The following is a 7,080-nucleotide window of genomic DNA, read 5'->3' on the forward strand; positions in this document are numbered from 1 at the left end:
AGGGTTTCAATCTCCAGACTGAGGATGGGAATACTTTTGACATCCGTCCGTCCTATATCAATCTGGTGGAGAGAAATCTCTTTAGAGGTGTGGCAGGTGAAGACCCGCGGAAGCATATGGAGGTCTTTACGGACTACTGTTCTACTATCCCCGCCACAAAGGGGGTAACTCAAGACAAGATTAAGGAGGTGTTGTTTCCTTTTTCTTTTACCGACTCAGCCAGGGAGTGGCTGACTGACTTGGACCGTACGGCCGCAGGGATCACAGACTGGGAGACCCTTGCTCTTACTTTTTATAAGAGTTATTTCCCTCTGCAGCGCACTAATGAGCTGAGGGCCAAGATCACTAGTTTTAAGCATGCACTTGATGAGACTTTCTATGAAGCTTGGTGTCGGTTCAAGAGGTTGGTGAGGTCTCTTCCTCACCATGGTTTTGATCCGTGATTTATGTCCAATCAGTTCTACAATGGGTTGTACGATGACCACAGAGCTATACTTGACGCATCATCCAATGGAAGATTTCAAAAGAATACTCATGATGATAAGGGTGGGCCATTATTGAGGAAATGGGGACCCATTGTGCCGAGTATGGGAACCCGAGGGACGGTATTCGAACAGTTAACGCGGTTGATAAGGAAGTCGTGGCTTAGCTGGAAGCCATGAATGCTCGTTTTGATAAATTGTAGCTGCATTCTGCTGGGGAGCCTCAGACGGTCCATTTGCTTACTAGAGGGGAGACCGTCACATGTGAGAGGTGTGGGAGCAACGACGGTCATACTGCTATTGACTCTCTTACAGAGAAGGAACAGGTCCTTACTTTTCAACAATACAGGCAAGGAGGGGGTTCCTATTATATTAACTAAGGGGCAGTCCATCCCAATTTAAGGTTGACAAGTCAAAATGTGCTCAATCCTATCCCTCCTCCTCCGCAGCAGCAGCCATATGTCCCTCCTCATAAGGCTCAACAAGGCTTTCAAAAGCCTCATTCCTTTTGTACACCTAATCACGGTGCATCATCCTCAGGTGGGGTGAGCGAGTTATCTGAGTTGAAGACGATGTTACAGTCTTTGACAAAGCAGTGGCGGCTAAGTGACAAACAAAAAGAAGCATCTATTAAATCACTTGAAACCCAAGTTACCCAGTTAGCCGCGAACCAATCCACGAGGAAGCAGGGTCATTTACCGTCACAAGCTGATAAGAATCCACATATGACGGTGAATTTAATAAATCTTAGAAGCGATCATTCATATGAGGGACCGGAATTGTTGAAATCAGACCCGAGGAAAGTAATTACTGCTGATGGACAGTGTACTGTTGATGAAAAAGAGCTGACGACAAAGAAGATACTCGTTCGAATAGTTTCAGGTGGTCGATCGAGTGAAAAAGCTAAAGAAAGGACTCGATCGAGTGGAATTTCTGCTCGATCGAGTAACCAGGAAAAAGAACAGCTCGATCGAGTAAAATAAACAGCTCGATCGAGTGATTTTATTGAGGATTCTGCTCGATCGAGTGATATTTTTGCTCGATCGAGTGATGCTGATAAAGAAAACCTCGATCGAGAGCCTGCTAGTGCTCGATCGAGTGAAATATCTCCTGAAAGACCCCGTTCGAGAGGAAAAAAGTCTCGATCGAAGGACGTAGAGCTTGATCCAGCTGACACGTTGGAAGAGGGGAACAAGGGGCTCGAAATGCCCATTACGGTGCCCTTCCCGAGGCGACTACAGAACACAAAGACTAATCAACAGTTCGGTAAATTTGTCGAACTCCTGAAAAGCTTGCAAGTCACCGTTCCGTTCGCCGAATTGATGACACAGGTATCCTCTTACCTTAAATTTATGAAAGAAATTCTATCACGTAAGAGGCACATTAACGATTATGAGACGGTAGCTTTGACCGAGGTAGGGACGACCCTATTTCAGAATAAGTTACCTCCCAAACTGTCAGATCCGGGTAGTTTCTCGATTCCGTGTCATATTGGTACCCACTTAATTGATAATGCGTTATGCGATCTTGGCACTAACGTGAGTGTCTTACCGCCGTCTCTTGCTAAGAGACTCGGTTTGACCAAGTTTAATTGCACAAATATGACTGTACAGATGGCCGACCGTAGTATATCACGGCCGTTAGGTGTCATAGAAGACATACCTGTTAAGATCGGGAGATTCTTTATTCCCGTTGACTTCGTTGTACTTGACATCCCCGAGGACACACATACCCCTATCATTTTAAGGAGACCATTTTTATTCACTGCCCGTGCAGTGATAGACGTCGGGGGCAAGACATTGGCTTTTCAGGTTGGGGACGAGTAATTGATTTTCCATCACTCTAAGTCCCGAAGGGGTCCCATGCAAGCTAAGCCTGGCAATGCCCTCTCTTCTACTGACCCTCCTATTGACACTCCAAATGAAAATTTGGAATATTGTGCTGCTATCGTGATCCCTCCGCCTCAGATTGAGAGCAAAAAGGAGTTGAGTTCGTCGTTTTTCCTTGCTCCAGGTACAGATGAACATAATGCAGGAGCTGTCAATGGTCATGGTGCAATTAAAGTCAGTCAAAGTGGGAGTGATGATACTAAAGCTGGTGAGAAAGGAATAAGGACGAGGAAATTTTGCGCGTATGTGGACGTCAACTATTCTCCTCCTAATTATTCAAGTACAAGCTCATGGAGAGTGAAGAGGACGGTTAATGTTGCTGAGGTGACGTCCTCCAGTCAGAAGCCCTCTGAGGGGCTACTGAGTTGTTTTGAGAAGTGAGCGGGGAAATGCCTCGTGTAACAAATTGTAAAAATAATTTTTAATTTTCCGTTGGATTTATTTATTGCATTTAAATGGGACAATTAGAATTTAGACATTTTTAGCGTAGTTTAGAAGACTATAGACTGTTACTATTCATATTTGGTATTTTGGGATATTTTTGCGAGTGTTTTTATGCAGGTTTGGGGAGATTATACGCAAATTCATAGGCTTACACGAGGAAAAGAGCTCGATCGAGTACTTTTTGTACTCGATCGAGTGAAATTTGATCGATCGAATGGTTCCAGAATGCTCGATCGACAAAAGCTAAAAAGGGGAGTACTCGATCGAGTAACTTTTTACTCGATCGAGTGAACTGCATATGGGGAGCTCTCAATTGAGTGATTGTAAATCACTCGATCGAGTGAATTTGGTAATGACGTGCATGGAGTCTCTTTAACTCCCTTCCTTTTTCTTATTATTTCATTTTCTTCCTCATTTTTCGACTGCTCTTCACTATTTGCGATAAATCCTCCCAAAAAACATCCATTAATCTTGCCCAATACCAAATCCACCGCCTAAATTTTATTCATTGCTAATTAATCGTCAATTGCCCTCTACTTTCCCTTTCAATTTCGTTGTTTTTCGCGGTCAATTGAGGACTTTAGGGTTTGCAATTTTTCGATCAAAAATCGACCAAATTTGCTTGTTTGTGTCGATTAATTGCTCTTTGTAGGTCCCTTATCATCAATAAGTAATTCCAACTCTTCATTGTCTTTTAATTGCATTAATTTTGCCTTTTATGAAGATAATTAGGAATTAGGAATTACGGTTTCGGGTTTCGGGATTTCATTTTAGGTCGAATTTTTCAACTATTTTTGTGATTCTATGCTTAATTTGCCTTACTTGATGATTAATTCCCTCACCTCATTGATGTTCACATGTTTAATTCGAATTTTTTTTGGGAAATTTGTGATTAGGGTTCATTTTAGTCGAAATTTTCGACTGATATTGGGTTGTTTCTGCTGTTATCGCTTCATTTGTTGTCTGTTACCGTTCACCCTATCACTGTTTTTCAGAGTTAGATCTTGCATTGGGATGCGTAAAGGAACGGTCTATGAAGCAGTCAGCTACGAGTTGGAGCTGTTTCAGAGGAAGAGTACTCGATCGACCCCTGTTTTTGGTCGATCAAGTGGTTTTTGTGGCTGAGTTGGTCAATAAACCTAATGTGGCGATTACTATTCCTTCATAATTATCGAATCAACAACAATAATATATAGATAATAGGAATTGAAGATGATAATAATAAACAAGAGAAATTCAAATAAGCAATCGTAGAGATAAGAGAAGAGAAAGAAGTATTAGCAATAAGATCAATTAAGAATAAGAATTAAGAATTAAAAGGGAAAATAGTACAGATTACAAGTTCCGAATTCGAGCAATAGAATAGAAAAGAGTAGTGGAAAAAGAAGCAGTTAGTAAAGATGAAGTGAGGAAGAGTTACGCAGTCTACTCCTTAAAGTAGCACACGAAATCTCCCCCTAAACCTAATCCCAAAAGCCTAATTACAAAAGCCCATACGAAAATAGGAGGAAAAACATAATTATAGGGTCAAACCACTCGATCGAATGGAAAAGAACCACTCGATCGAGTAACTTGGTAGCAAATCCCCTCGATCGAATGGAAAAACCATTCGATCGAGTAACTCCTAATAATAGCCTTCTCGATCGAGTATGAGAACTACTCGATCGAGTGATCTTCATGATATAAAGTATTCGATCGACTAGAAAAGTGTTCGATCGAGCTATTTTGGCACGTTAGGCACTATGACACCTTCCGAAATCAGCTCACGCGTCTTTAAAGTGATAGATTCCAAGCTCCGATTCCTTGTTCTCCAAAAATGTATGCAAATGGGACGAGTTTGGGCTCGATTTATCTTCGTTTTGGTTTGAACCTGCAATTTACACAAGACAAACCAAAGTAGACTATTCGGGGGTATTTGTAGCTAAATGCCACGCAAAATAGTACAGAAATGCATGTAAAAATGGGGTAAAAACCTTATATAAAATACACTAATCAAATCTCCCCAAACCAAACCTTTGCTTGTCCCCAAGCAAACTATGAATGCAACTAAGAATAAGCAGTGGAACGGGACCAACGCATTAGCTACAAATCATCCGCCAAAACCAGTTTAATGCAATAACTAACAAAGTGGCAAATGATAAGTGCAAACGAATTAAATCAATGTCTCAAACTTTACTGAACCGTCGACCTTGCAAGACTCAAAGATATCGGACTCTCACGGGTCACTCATCACTCAAGTTTAGGCACAGGGTGAGTATATATGTGAAATATAGAAAGAAGTAAAGACACTCACCTAACCCGACCTATAAGAACATGCATGCAGTTAACATGAATACAGTCTCTACAACCGTACAGATGCATTCCAACCAAACTAATGACCAAGACACATGCCAAGGACTTACATTTGGGTAAGTGAGGTAATGGGTAAGAAGGGGCTAAGATGAATTTGGAAATGTGGAGTTAATAGCCAAACTAGCAACACGGATCCAAATTATGAAACTGCATCCCAACTTCGTACTCATTATAATAATACAGAACGGTGCAAATTCGATGCACTCAACTTACAAAACACCATAAACTTGTCAACTCCCCATAAAGTATAAATAAGACATGGGAGTGAAAATCATATATACAATTTTTCATTTTTTCGCATATGATTTTTCTTTCTTACTTTTCTCTTTTCTTTTTCAATTCTTTTTTTTTCATTTTTGTTAGGACTGGAAATCCGCAGACGTCCCTGATCAGTATCTCACCTTAACCTGACCATCAGGCTGTCAGGGTGTCGGGGTATCAGGTCATATGAAGATAGGCGCCAGGCCATGAAGAGGATAACAGTCAAAATATCAGGACGATATCGGACCAGGAAGACATATTACAAGAGGAATATATGCGCAACATTGAATATGAAGATCTCGCAGTAAATGCAGTAATTAAGGGCGTAATATAGGCAATTATTGCGGGTAATTAAGGAGAATAATCCACATTAATGCTGCCATCACACAGCCGTTCAATAAGAGCTTATATAAGGGATATTTGGAAATCATTTGAAGGATCATCACAAGACAAGACAATATACAACATTCTCATTTCATTCATAGATAATTACGTCCAATTGTGCTCAATACATAATACAATAGTGAAATCCTCTTCTGGCTTGGTGCCCGTGGTTTTTTTCCCATTTATGGGTTTTCAACGTACAAAATTCTTTGTCTTATTGTTGTTATTTTTTATTACATATACAGTTTATATTTTGCCCCTAACGACCTGACTATTAGGGCATTTAGAGTTAGTTAACCCTACCCAAATCTACCCTGACCTGATTTCGCCTTGCGCAAAATCCACACAAAATAATTGGCGCCCACCGTGGGGCATCTAGCACTTTAAATCCTTTTTTGTCATCTTACAAAAACTCAAAAATCCTACAAAAATGGCCCAGCCTACCATTGAAGAACAATTGAACGCAGCTCTCCAGCAAATAGCTGAGTTGGAAAGTTTGAAAGAAAAAGTAGCCCAAACTAAAGCAGAAATCCTGCAACTAAGAGAATCTGAGTCAGCTTTGAAACAAAAATTAGAGAAAACCCAAGGAGCAGGCTCTAGATTCCAGCCAGGAACCCCATTTGCATCAATCATCAAAAACATCGATTTCTCCAGTTTTAGGAGCCCAAGTGGTTCTATATTCATTAATATTGATGGTGACGGTGAACCAAAGAATGACAATGAAAAACCTGATGAATCTGCAGCAGCGCGAGCCATCATAATGGCAGTGGTTCAGGAGATCAAGAAACTCAATGAAAAATTTGACAAGATACCTGGAGTACCGCCAAAGCATGGGAAGAAGTCGCCGACAGTTATCCGATTCGCCTTTCATACACGAAATAGCAAAAGTAGATTTACCAAAGAAATTTGTGGTCCCATCCATGAGGGTCTATGATGGAACCACAGATCCACAAAATCACGTGGCTCTCTATAAACAAAAAATGTCGTCGCATCTATTCCCGGCCGAATTTAGACAAGTTTGCATGTGTAAGGGATTTGGAACGACCCTGACCGGCCCTACTCTGCAATGGTACATCAACCTGCCAACTGGGAGCATCCATTCCTTTGCCAACCTGATCAACAGCTTCAACCAGCAGTTTGCGAGTAGCAGAGAATTAGAGAAACGATCCAGTGACCTTTACCGAATCACACAGAAGCCTGATGAAACTCTCAGAACATTCCTTGCAAGATTCGACAAAGAGAAAGTATCGATTCCCAGATGTGACGTT

At 41.1% G+C, this 7,080-nt stretch overlaps 1 non-coding gene across 1 annotated transcript; it reads right to left on the reverse strand.

The window, feature by feature from the left end:
- Positions 1 to 326: 326 nt before the first annotated feature.
- Positions 327 to 433, reverse strand: LOC141644965 (small nucleolar RNA R71). Its single transcript, XR_012544563.1, has one exon. It is a non-coding gene; the product is annotated as a small nucleolar RNA R71 (small nucleolar RNA).
- Positions 434 to 7,080: the final 6,647 nt, after the last annotated feature.

This window comes from Silene latifolia, chromosome 2 (genome assembly GCF_048544455.1).
Source record: "Silene latifolia isolate original U9 population chromosome 2, ASM4854445v1, whole genome shotgun sequence".
In the NCBI taxonomy this organism is placed as follows: domain Eukaryota; kingdom Viridiplantae; phylum Streptophyta; class Magnoliopsida; order Caryophyllales; family Caryophyllaceae; genus Silene; species Silene latifolia.